Raw genomic sequence first — 13,463 nt, 5'->3', positions numbered from 1 at the left:
CAGGAAAATTCCAATCTGTATCAGCTCCGTTGCAGCCCCGTTTTTAGAGATTTGGGTATGGAGGAAAAGAGAGAGGGTTGTGTTTTCTGACACTTGGTGAGTTCACACCGGTGAGTTCACACCGGGGATGCATATTCATGTATAAAAGACATACAAAAGTGCATTTTGCATGATAGGTCCCCTTTAAACAACTTCAGATCATCTACAATTGTGCCTTGAAAGCTGCTAAGTAATAAACCCCAATTTTGTTCTGCAATACTGTTTGTAGGACATTGTGAGTCACTATATCTTATTTTAAAAAGTACGCTTCGGTAACCCCAAATTCCTAATTTCTAAAAAGCCTCCAACTACATACAGTATCAGCATCCACAATGTTTTTTAACTTGCAGAAATGTATATATTGATAGCAGCGTGTAGGCTTCGTTCATGTCCCTGCTCCCATTGATTTTCGTTGAGATCTGCTGGACTATCCAGTTTCAATAAAGTTATTTTTAACTACATCTCTAAACTGAATTTCAGAATGAGGGCCATTACCCCTGGATCCTGTTGCAACTTCACAAAAGGGGAAATGGTATAGATTTTGAGGACCTCTGCGACTACAAAAATATATCCAATCTTCCCTTCCTGGCAAAAATGTTAGGATGCACAATTTCTGGGCAGCTCAGGTATTATCCCTCGACACGCTCAGTCATTTCATCCTACTCAATGTTCAGGACATATCAGGAACTGCACTGAGGCGGTTCATATCGAACCTGAAGGTTATGTGTTGGGCCCACTTGTTTTCTGTATCAACTGAAATGTTTTTTATCCCCATTGTATTAAATGCATATTAAGCGAACAACTTCAAACTATTAACAATACTCCAGTATCTCAATTGTCTTGAGTATGAAAACTTAGTGTCATGTTTAACATCCATGTCTTGTCTTTATTATATATAACTCCATTGCAAAGATTAGCATTCTTCTTGTCACCACCTAATGGTGAAAAGTTGGCTAATGCTCTTGTTGCCTCGAAATGTTATTACTGGAAGGCTTTGTTCTTCATCCTTCCATCAACTAGTAGACGTCCCTCTGTTCCAAACTTTTTTGCCCATATTCTCAAACATGTCCAACCAAACACAAATAAAATGTACCACCAACCTTACACTGGTTTCTGTTCTCTTTCGCCTTTGGAACAAAATCATAACACCGACATACAAAGTTGTTCACCACTCTGCACTCCATTATCTCTGTGACCCTTTTCATACTCACACTACCACCCACTTTGCTGAAGACATTATTCACCAACAATGCTGCAATCTGAAAACTACAGACGACGGATCCCCAACTGTGCTCTGCATGAAGAGCTCGGGAATGCACTCTGTCTCCTTAGTGTTAAATAACTTTTTAAAACGCACCTTTTAAAACATGTTCTTAGCAGCACTTGCTTTTAAGCATAACATTGTTTTGTTTTGTGTATCACTGTCTCTACCTACATTGTTGTGTGCTTTTAAGCTTAGTGTTCTCATTTTGTAATGTGCTTCATGCCTAATTTCATTGTTTGTGCTTTTGTGCATGATGTTTTTCGTTTTTTATATCCTGTCTGGTGCTGGGGTCTAAAAACTAGATTTTTGAACAAAATGTATGAATATTAATTATTGTTCATTTTCTGATATTGGACAGGTCAAAGAATTCCGTTAAATATGTTACATAAAACATAGAATATATGATACATTTCATGAGAGCCCAGTGCAGATGTTCTCATTTGTATTTTCCTCCTTTTGAAGTGCAGAATTTGGGCAGAGGTCAGCTAGGTATGTATATTTAAAATACCGTTGTCCGCACTAGATACCTCATAAACCATTTATCTTTGGCCACAGAGGTATTTTACCTCCAATTTGTCCAACACTGAGGCACCAGAGGTGAGAGGGGCACCAATGACTTGTCATATAATCTTTTCTGGGATTTTCTTAGGACCCACTGACAGTTAAACTCTTTATACTTCCTCCTTTTTTATTTCGGTGATTTTAGAGCACTTGGTGCTACACTTGGTGGTACACTTGGTGCCAATGCCAGAAAACCAACAGATTTGATTAGTCTCTGGAGAAAGAAATAATGCTTTGAAGAAATCAGCTGCCTCAACCATTGCAGTATTGATGATGTTTGTTTCGGGGTCCATGACTGTGTCACCAAATATCTAAATGGTATTTCCAGTTGAGTCCCTTTTTTTTTAGCATGTATTTTATATTTCAATTCATTGTCTGTACGGGTGGCAGGGGCGCCGGAAGCAGGGGGGCCAAGGAGCCATTGCCCCCCCCCACACTTTACAGCCCTGCCCCACATTTTCACAGCGGTGGATGCCGTGGAACACTGTACATCCCGTTTCAAGAATTCCCCTCTACTCTAAATTTGCATCTAAAATGAACGCGATCTGATCTAGCTGTGTATATTTTTTTATTTTTGCAAATTGAGGGGATGATAAGACAATCTCATTAGCTACAGGCAGCGATAGAGGCTCATAAATTGCATTAGGTACAATAAAGCAGCACACATAACAGGAAGAATTACATTTTAATCCAATCAAAGAGGACATTGTCACACCATTCAAATGTATCTATGTACATTACAACCAATACAAAAGCTTAGATTTGTTTCTTTGTTACGTTGTTCTGTGTCAGCCTTGATATCGCAAACATGTCAGAAGAACCAGCGCATAATTTAATAAAATACAGTCAAGCAAAACTGAACTTTAACAACTTCAACGTCACATCCCTGACATCCACAACTCTGGAGCCTGGCCCTTCAACCCTAAAACCAGCGCAGCCAGATGAACCCCAAAGCTGCAGCTCTGCGACCGCTGAGACTGTCAAAACCGCCGGCATCGTTGAACAGAAACAGGCTGGTTCCGACTGCGTGGAGGTTTGTTGTCGGGACATTTAGACGGGTAAAGCTGCACAGCTAATTGTAGAAAAAAAGAAGACCGCTAGATTGTTTGGGAAAAGAGAAAGGTGCTTCAATGCAGAACAGTACAGAAACAGAGAGTAGTTAATTATTTGCAAAGCCACTAAATGAGCCTTCAGTGAAATATGCAGATTTGCTGCGGCTTGTAACTTTCTCCGTGGAGATGACAGCTTTGTAAATTCCGGACTTAATAACTGGGAAAAGTGCTCAAGCCTCCTGGACAGCCATGAAAAGTCTCATTTTCAAAGAGTGTGTTCAAAAAAAGTGCTCAAGTGCATAAATTGTTGTCTTCTTCTGTTTGCTTTAATACAGGCTACGTAGTTATGCAGCGCCCCCACTGCCAGTGAACGGAACTACTACAAGGAACCTTGTGTGCAGTTATTTCAAAACTTTTATTATACACCTTGAAAAAATTACAGAGGTCCGGACCTCTGTGACCTCAATGGTGGACACTGGACTCGACTTTTGGTGGACACCGTTTGCAGCGTGATCGCATCATACAAACAGTCCTCTGTGTTTCTGAAAGAGAAACAACGTGCAGACCGGGGGTAATGCTGCGGGAAAGGCAGCATTACTCCCGACGAGGCATTTGAGTCCTGCAGGATTTCCCCGTTAATATCAGTGTCTCGAAAACACATGTTGGCGACTGAAAGACATCCAGTGTTTGGTCTTTTCCGGAAGCATCCTACAGTGTCTCAACTGAAAGAGGACCACAAACACACAAAATATAATGCAATTTTGAGATTTGGGGATGTTTATCTCCCATTCTTTCACTTTTTCTGACATTTTCAACACCAAACATGTCTTTAATGTGTTTAGTGAACTACAGCAATCTGAAAGCCCGAAAGATATTTCGCTCTGTGCAAACCTTTGACTCTAATATGTCAACAACATGAAACAAGAATATGAACCTGGCTTTATCCAATGTTCACACAAGAGTTCTACATCCTGACACATCCTTCATCTACACTGTCTCAACTGAAAGAGGGACCAGAAACACATTACAAATATAATAAAATGTGGAGACTTTGGGATATTTATCTCCCATTCTTTTACTTTTCGGGCATTTTACAGACCAGACATGTCGTTGATGTCACTGTTTACCAAACTACCACTTTTTCTGAAAAATGCATAAAATGATGCAATATATGTTAAATACATGGTTTATACATGTAATTACTGGGGTTCCATTTCTTCTGATTAACTCATTTGGGAGTGCACATTTGCCACGCGTGTAAGGTTTTAGCGATAGTATAGTGTAGTTTAGCTGTTGTGTTTTAGTGTTTTGTATATCTGTCTTTTGATGTTAATTACTCTACTCTCTCTCTCCAGGTGTCGGCACTTCCTGTCCGTGTGGCACCTGCTAGAGTGATTGTTGTTCCCACCCCTGATTGTGTCCACCTGTGCCCCATTGCCTAATGTGTATATTTAGTCCTTCTCTGCCTTTGTCTGGTGTTGGTTCGTCTTGTGATGTCGTTATCTCTATGCCTGTTTACCAGAGATTCATGTTACATTAGTTGAACCTAGTGATTATATGGAGAATCCTAGTAGAGCCTAGGAGTCATTATTGATAGCTTTGGTTTTCTTAACAATAAAGAAGATTACCAAGCAACGGAATTGAGCATCTGAGTTCTTACGAGGTCATCGTATCAGAACGAACCGACCAAACAAGATGGACTCAGCCGATTCCACAACGCTAAGAACGGCCCTGCAGGTGCAGGGTAAACTCCTTCACCAACATGAGGAACAGCTGTCAGCAATTAACCAAGGGGTCCAGGGCTTAAATGTTCGTCAGGATAACTTTCAAGCTACTGTGTCCACGGAAATAAACCTACTGGCTGAGAAGATGCGGGAAGTACTCACTCACCTCGTGGCAAATCCTGGTGTTCCTGCGGCAGAGCTTTCCGGTCCAGCGGGGGTCGGGTCTGTCGATATTCCCGTACAAGTACCCGTGCATTCGCCTACGATCCGCCTCGCTTCGCCAGAGAAATTCTCCGGAGAATCTGGAAACTGTCGTCCTTTCCTGGTACAGTGCGATCTCCACTTCAAACACCAGCCCGCAGCATTTCCCACCGATCAAGCCAAGGTAGCTTTTATTGTTTCTCATCTGACGGGGAGAGCGGAAGCCTGGGCAACAGCGCGGAGTGGTCCCGGTCCTCGCCTGTTTGTCAGTCATTAAGACTGTTCGTGGATACCATGAGCAAGATTTTTGATCTGACATCACCCTGGAGAGAGTCAGCGAGAGCCCTGGTGAACATTAAGCAGCGGCAGAGGAGAGTGGCGGATTACGCAATCGATTTCCGTACTTTGGCAGCGGAGAGTGGGTGGAACTCAGCGGCTGTCTTTGATGCTTTCCGGTATGGATTAGCGGATCCCATAAAGGATCAATTGGCTCCATTACAGCTGCCTGAAGATGTGGACTCACTCAGGGAAGGAATACAGAATCCACTCCACCTTTCAGACAGGAATTACCAAGGGAATACTATCCACTCCACCTTTCAGACAGGAATTACCAAGGGAATACTACGTTTGGCAGAGGAATTCCCAGTCTTCATCTTCAGAGCGACCAGCGCCCCCTATCGCCGCGGAGGAACAGATGCAGCTCGGTAGAGCCAGACTCACTCCGGAGGAACGTCAGCGCCGTCTACGGGAGCGGCGGTGCTTCTACTGCGGTCAGCAGGGTCATGTTTCGGCAGCCTGTTCGGCAAAAGATCAGGCTCATCAGCGGGAAGGAAGACGCTGGTGAGCCGAGTGACTTCCTTCGACTCTCCGGTCAGAAGATTAATGCAGGTACAAATCAAACTTGGTGATAATACTATGACTCAGGATGCATTAGTCGATTCTGGGGCTGATGAGAGCTTGTTAGACTGGGAGTTGGCTAAAAGTTTAAACTTAAAGGTTGTTCTTTTAGATCAGCCCTTAGAGGCTAGTGCTTTAGACGGCCGCCTTTTATGTACTATTACTCATCGCACTGAGCCCATGGTATTAGTCATAGATCAGGAACATCGTGAGCAAATAAGTTTTCATTTATTTAACTCTGCTCAACATCCTCTCATTTTGGGGTACCCTTGGCTTGTTAAACACAACCCTCACGTTGACTGGCAGACAGGAAGGGTTAAAGGGTGGGGGGATGAGTGCTCTCGTTCCTGTTTAACCAGTAAAACAGGGTTGAGTAATTTGCACAGATCAAGTAACTTTAAGCAGGGATCAGGCAATAACAGTGACATTTTTTCTAAGCCTTCTGACTTTCCTGATTTGGCTAAAGTTCCGGCGTGTTATTTAGACATCAAGGAGGTGTTTAATAAAACACAAGCTACTTCTTTGCCACCCCATAGACCGTACGATTGTCCCATAGACCTTCTGTCGGGCTCTACTATTCCCAAGGGACGGTTGTACTCACTTTCTGGGCCAGAAAGGGAGGCCATGAAGGAATATATCGATTCTTCACTTAAAGCTGGTTTGATTCGGACGTCTTCATCCCCAGCAGTGGCAGGTTTCTTTTTCGTGGGGAAAAAGGACGGGACATTGAGGCCCTGTATTGACTACAGTCCGCTAAATCAGATCACAGTTAAGAACAGATATCCCCTTCCACTCATCTCTACGGCATTCTAACTGTTACAGGGAGCCAAGATATTCACCAAGCTCGACTTAACGGAATGCTTATCACCTTGTGCGCATCCGGGAGGGGGATGAGTGGAAAACAGGTTTCAATACGCCTACAGGACATTACGAATATTTGGTGATGCCTTTTGGACTTTGTAATGCACCTGCTGTTTTCCAAGCCCTCATTAATGATGTGTTAAGAGATTTCCTGAATGTTTTCTGTTTTGTGTATCTCGATGATATTCTCATCTTTTCTCCAGATGAGAATACTCATGTTAACCATGTTCACCTTGTTCTGCAGAGACTCCTGGCTAACCATTTGTTTGTGAAAGCCGAAAGATGTGAGTTTCATGTGAACACTGTGGCATTTTTGGGCTATGTAATTTCCCCTAACAAGGTGGAAATGGACCCAGCTAAGGTCAGTGACGTGGCTAATTGGCCAACGCCAGACACTAGAAAGAAAGTTCAGCAATTCTTGGGATTTGCTAACTTTTACAGACAATTTCAGTGCTATTGCCTCTCCTCTCCATGCCCTTACCTCTCCCCATGTTCAGTTTGTGTGGAATCCACAGGCAGATAAATCTTTCCTGGAACTGAAGAGGAGGTTCACCACAGCTCCCATCCTGACTGTTCCTGATCGCCACCGACAGTTTGTGGTGGAAGTGGACGCCTCCAACGACGGCGTTGGAGCTATACTGTCCCAGAAATCAGCGGGGGACAACAAACTTCATCCGTGTGCATATCTCTCCCGTAAGCTATCTTCTGCTGAGAGGAATTACGACGTGGGAAATCGGGAACTGTTGGCGGTGAAGATGGCTTTGGAGGAGTGGCGGCACTGGTTGGAGGGAGCGGAGCAGGATTTCCTGGTCTGGACGGATCACAAAAACCTGCAATACATCAGGAAGGTCAAACGCCTGAACTCTAGACAGGCCAGATGGGCTTTGTTCTTTAATAGATTTAGGTTCACTCTGTCATATCGACCTGGTTCGCAGAATGGAAAGCCGGATGCACTCTCCAGAATGTATGATCCTGAGCCAGTCCCCAAGAGTCCAGACCCCATTCTGCGGCCAGACCGAGTGATAGGGAGTGTGACCTGGCCCATTGAAGCCAAGGTCAAACAGGCAAACAGCGGGAATCCTGTCCATAAAGGGTGTCCTCAGAATCGCCTGTTTGTTCCAGGGACACTTCGTTCTCAGGTGATTCATTGGGCCCATACATCTGTTCTTTCCTGCCATCCTGGAACCAAGAGGACCCTCTTTATGGTGAAACACAGATTCTGGTGGCCTGCTATGGGGAAGGATGTGGCAGAATATGTGGCAGCATGTCCTGTGTGTGCTAGGAACAAGACTTCTCGTCAAGCTGCGGCAGGTCTTCTCCAACCTCTGCCCATTCCCAACAGACCATGGTCGCACATTGCGTTGGACTTTGTGACAGGATTTCCACCTTCGGCAGGTTACACCACAGTACTCACAGTCATTGATCGTTTTTCCAAGATGGTACATCTCATCCCCATGTCCAAATTGCCTACTGCCAGAGAAACAGCACAGGCCATGTTGTCCCATGTTTTTCGTATCCATGGTTTCCCAAGCGATGTCGTTTCAGACCGAGGCCCACAATTCGTTTCACGTTTCTGGAGGGAGTTTTGTCGCCTGATCCAAGCCACTGTGAGCCTGACGTCCGGATACCATCCCCAGTCAAACGGCCAAGCGGAGAGGATGAATCAAGAAATGGAGACCTGTTTGAGATGTCTGGTGTCCCAGAAACCTACCACCTGGAGCAAACATCTGATTTGGGTTGAGTATGCACACAATACCTTACCCACATCAGCCACCGGAATCTCTCCTTTCCAATGTGTCCATGGATACCAGCCTCCATTGTTCCCGGAGCTCGAGCAGGAAGTTATTGTACCATCAGCACATGCTTTGGTTCGCCGCTGTCGCCGGGTATGGAAGGGAGTTCGCCAGATGTTGCAGAGAAGTGCGACCTGCATGAAAAGTTTGGCTGACCGAAAACGACGTCCATCTCCTAAATACAAGGTCGGTCAACGAGTGTGGTTGTCCACCAAGGATCTTCCTCTTCACGTCGCCTCCAGGAAACTGGCTCCCCGGTTCGTTGGTCCATTTCCCATTTCAAAAGTTATTAACCCTGTTGCTGTTCGCCTATGTCTCCCAAAGTCCCTCAAGGTCCACCCCACGTTCCATGTCAGCAAGCTGAAACCAGTTGTAGAGAGCAGACTGGTTCCCCCCCCCACACCACCTCCACCCCCCCGGGTCATCGACGGAGGTATCATCTATACAGTGAAAAAGATACTGTCAGATAGAAAGCGAGGGAGAGGGAGACAGTTCCTGGTTGACTGGGTAGGGTTTGGACCAGAGGAAAGATGCTGGATCCCGGGCAGCTTTATTGTCGACAAGTCCCTTATCACGGATTTTGACAGACTACGGTCTCAGGCTTCAGGGACGTCTGGAGTCGTCCGTAAAAGGGGGGGTACTGTAAGGTTTTAGCGATAGTATCCTGTTAGCTGTTGTGTTTTAGTGTTTTGTATATCTGTCTTTTGATGTTAATTACTCTACTCTCTCTCTCCAGGTGTCGGCACTTCCTGTCCGTGTGGCACCTGCTAGAGTGATTGTTGTTCCCACCCCTGATTGTGTCCACCTGTGCCCCATTGTCTAATGTGTATATTTAGTCCTTCTCTCCCTTTGTCTGGTGTTGGTTCGTCTTGTGATGTCGTTATCTCTATGCCTGTTTACCAGAGATTCATGTTACGTTACCTAGTTGAACCTAGTGATTATATGGAGAATTCTAGTAGAGCCTAGGAGTCATTATTGATAGCTTTGGTTTTCTTAACAATAAAGAAGATTACCAAGCAACGGAATTGAGCATCTGAGTTCTTACGAAGCCATCGTATCACAGGGCTCTATAAATAAAGAACTACGGCAGATCTCTAATGCAGCCGAACTGTGTATTACAATGCCGTTATGTGATGACTTTCAAAGAGAAAAGCAAGAACACTCGGAATAAAGTATTATTTTCTTTAAAAAAAAAAGTTTTTCGGATTTCATATTGCATTAACACCATATCCCTACATGCATTGTGGCTAAAACATCCAATCAGCGANTTCAGCCCTGTTTCAAAAGTGCTGATTCTCTGTCTGTTACTTTAGATGAAAATAAGGAGCCCCTCCCCACGCCCCTCTGAGAGATATTTGGTTAAAAAGAACACAATGGTGCTCTCGGAGGAGATTCAGGTGATAAGGTGGGAGGGGGGTTACCTTGGTTGGTTATTGGCTAATGGTTACACAAGCCAAAACATCGTAATGACATCATAAAGTGGCCAAAATCTGATTAGCTCATTTTCAGACAGGTTTTTATAGAAATGGATCAGGGCAGAAAGTGAGCTAATCTTTTTTCCTGAAACTTTCAGAATCTCTTTGGGGACACATGTTGATGTATAAAAGACATGAACAAGTGGATTTTGCACAATAGGTGACCTTTAACAGAAGGGTGGCTAGGATTTAGCTTGGTATTCAGCATGTCCATTATTAATTCCAAATTATATCCATTTAACATAAACCACTTTTTAATCAAGCACTTTTTTTATATATTTCTTAACACTTTGACACAGTGTCATTATATATATTCCGATTTGAGATGAAAAACATATATCCGACTGCTGCAGTGATTATTATAAAGACTCCTCGCTTTTCACCTACATCTCCTGCCTAATGTTGCCCACCATATTGTATACTAATGTCACCATATTGTAAGGTTTTAGCGATAGTATCCTGTTAGCTGTTGTGTTTTAGTGTTATGTATATCTGTCTTTTGATGTTAATTACTCTACTCTCTCTCTCCAGGTGTCGGCACTTCCTGTCCATGTGGCACCTGCTAGAGTGATTGTTGTTCCCACCCCTGATTGTGTCCACCTGTGCCCCATTGCCTAATGTGTATATTTAGTCCTTCTCTCCCTTTGTCTGGTGTCGGTTGGTCTTGTGATGTCGTTATCTCTATGCCTGTTTACCAGAGATTCATGTTACATTACCTAGTTGAACCTAGTGATTATATGGAGAATCCTAGTAGAGCCTAGGAGTCATTATTGATAGCTTTGGTTTTCTTTTTCTTAACAATAAAGAAGATTACCAAGCAACGGAATTGAGCATCTGAGTTCTTACGAGGCCATCGTATCACATATGGAGCACGATCTCACATGAATTAGATAACATTTATTTCTGAATGTATTTGCAGGTCAACTGTATATTGATGCTTTTCAATTTCAGATCTGATGGAATATATTTTAAAGCTGTTGCAAAAAATATTTTTCAACTATTTTCCTTTTTCTGTCAACAAAATACTTAACTGTTAGCAATTATTGGAGGATATGTTTCTCTGTTATAGAAAATGCACAGTTCTCCTAGATTGCAGTGTTGGTCCCTAAATATGAATTTAAAGGGGCCCTATTATGCTCATTTTCAGGTCCACATTTTTATTTTGTGCCTGTGAGATGTTTCCATGCTTTATTGTTCTCATGCTGCAGCATCTCTTTTTACCCTCTGTCTGAGACCAGAACCCAGTCTGCTCTGATTTGTTAGCTGGCCGACTCTGTTGTGATTTGTCAACTGCTTAAAGATGTCCCACCCCTTACCCAATAACATACAATGTGTTGGTGCGCCAGCCATTAGAAGTGCAGGTGTTACATAGTGATGTCACTATGTAACATGGGGGGAGGGGTGGGTTTTGGAACTTTGGGATTTTAGCCTTTGCAGAACATTTACATACAAAACCTATACAACACATTATATGAAAGAGAAAGGCATTCATAGGGCCCCTTTTAAATAAAAAAAAATGTTATCCTGAATCACAGGCTGTGATTGGCACTCTAACTGCTAATACTCCAGAGGCATTGAAAACACTATGGGGACAGTGTCACTTGTTATGTAACTATGACAACCACGTCAGTGCGCCTGGTTTCTGCCTTAGGTCTGATTGCTGCCATATTCCATTTCAAGTGTTTGCGAGCACTTGGACAGAGCCTGAGGCAGGTGCGGCTGTTTCTGGGAACAGATAAAGCACATACCCAAAGTTCAAATCAGTTTGCAAATTAAAGCTCCAACATCAGGCCATCTTACATGCTACATGCTTTAACTGGGCACTTTCTCATTTCGTCTCTCCTTTTATTCATTCTTCTTGCTGCTCTATCAGTAAGCTCCACAGTTATTTGATAAGAGGCGCAGACTAAAGTGGGAATAAATTAAGTGGATCCTCACTGTTGTGTCTTTCCTTGCTGTGATACAGTAGGAAGTTGGAAGGATTAAGAGAAAGAGAAAAGCCTGAGCCAAGACATAATGCCTCTTGTGAAATCCTCCGCACCCTCTGCAAACGACTTATTTCCTCCTCTTAAATCCACTTTCTCTATCTGTCTCTTCCTCTATCACCATTTCTCCCTCTGCGGGTCCCTCTTTTTGCCTTCTTGTCTCCTTGCATCTCTCTGCGGCTGTGCTGCTCTTGATGTCAATGCTAAACCCTGTTGACATCATGTATGTGGTGTTTGTGCTCCTGTGACTAGGCTGATCTCGCTTGCTGATTTCTTTCATTTCAGCTGAACAGAAAGTGTCCTGCTCAGTGAATGGATTACAATTATTTTTGTGAAATTTGTCCATAAAACATGGTGACAGCTAAGACATCTTTAATGCAATTTTTTGGTCCATCAGAAGGCATCATATCCTGGAGCTTTAATATGATTGAGATTCTCATACCTTAAAGACTTTTTAGACTTACAAAGCAAAATACAAAATGACTAAAGGCCTTGCTAATGTGAGAAAAAGTAATTTTTGCAGGGCTAAGCCTCAACCATCATCTTCCCTTCCCTTCAGCCTCTCTCTCTTGGCAGCCATTGTGCCGCCTGTTCGTATTGTTCTCTTCGTCCTTTGCCCCTCCCTCCTCTACCATCCTCTCCTTCGCTCGACACGAATGATCATAATTGGTGCCGAGTTGTACAGTCCAGTATTGACAGCAGTAGCAACAATAATGCACCTGACAAACACTTTTCAAGGACAGCCGGGCCTCGACAGCTAACATATTCCATATCAATGTTTCCATACATTTAGCATTTAATAAAGGGGCATAAACAAGACTGATACTTCATTAGGGTGCATACATGACTAAAGAAAGAGTCAAGTCGCATTGATGCTTGCTTTAAGTAGCATCTGGAACTCAAAACATTGTTTACTACAGGTTCAATTAAAGACTTGGCAATAAGAAGGTTAAACAGCAATGACAAAAAATAAACTTCACCATCACACATTTTCACTGACATAAAACATTTGAGGGGATTTTCCATGTCTGAATTGATTAGGACTCCTCCTCCATCAAGATATTCAAACAAGTATATATTAATAACAAAAATATGGTCCAGTTTACGTCTTTATCCATGACATCCACTTCAGCCAATGTCATCTTAACTTTTCAGCTATCATGTTTGGAGTTTCAGGCTCTGCACTTTCCCTCCTCACCTCATACCTCAAAGACCGCACCTACAGGGTAACTTGGAGAGGGTCCGAGTCCGACCCTTGTCAATTAACTACAGGGGTCCCTCAGGGCTCTGTTCTTGGTCCCCTCCTCTTCTCCTTGTACACAAACTCGCTCGGATCTGTCATTAGCCCGCATGGTTTTTCATACCACTGCTACGCTGACGACACCCAACTAATTCTGTCCTTTCCCCGCTCAGAGACCCAAGTCGTCGCACGCATCTCTGCTTGCCTAGCAGACATCTCTCGGTGGATGTCTGCTCATCACCTCAAGCTCAACCTTGACAAGACTGATCTGCTTTTCCTTTCGGGAAAAGATTGTCCCACTCTTGACCTAACAATCAACATCGGCACCTCTGTTGTTTCCCCGACTCAGACTGCAAGGAATCTGGGTGTGA

Source organism: Notothenia coriiceps, unplaced genomic scaffold, assembly GCF_000735185.1.
Source record: "Notothenia coriiceps isolate Sejong01 unplaced genomic scaffold, NC01 NC01_scaffold00001416, whole genome shotgun sequence".
NCBI lineage: Eukaryota > Metazoa > Chordata > Actinopteri > Perciformes > Nototheniidae > Notothenia > Notothenia coriiceps.
Note: the sequence above shows the minus strand (reverse complement) of the source record.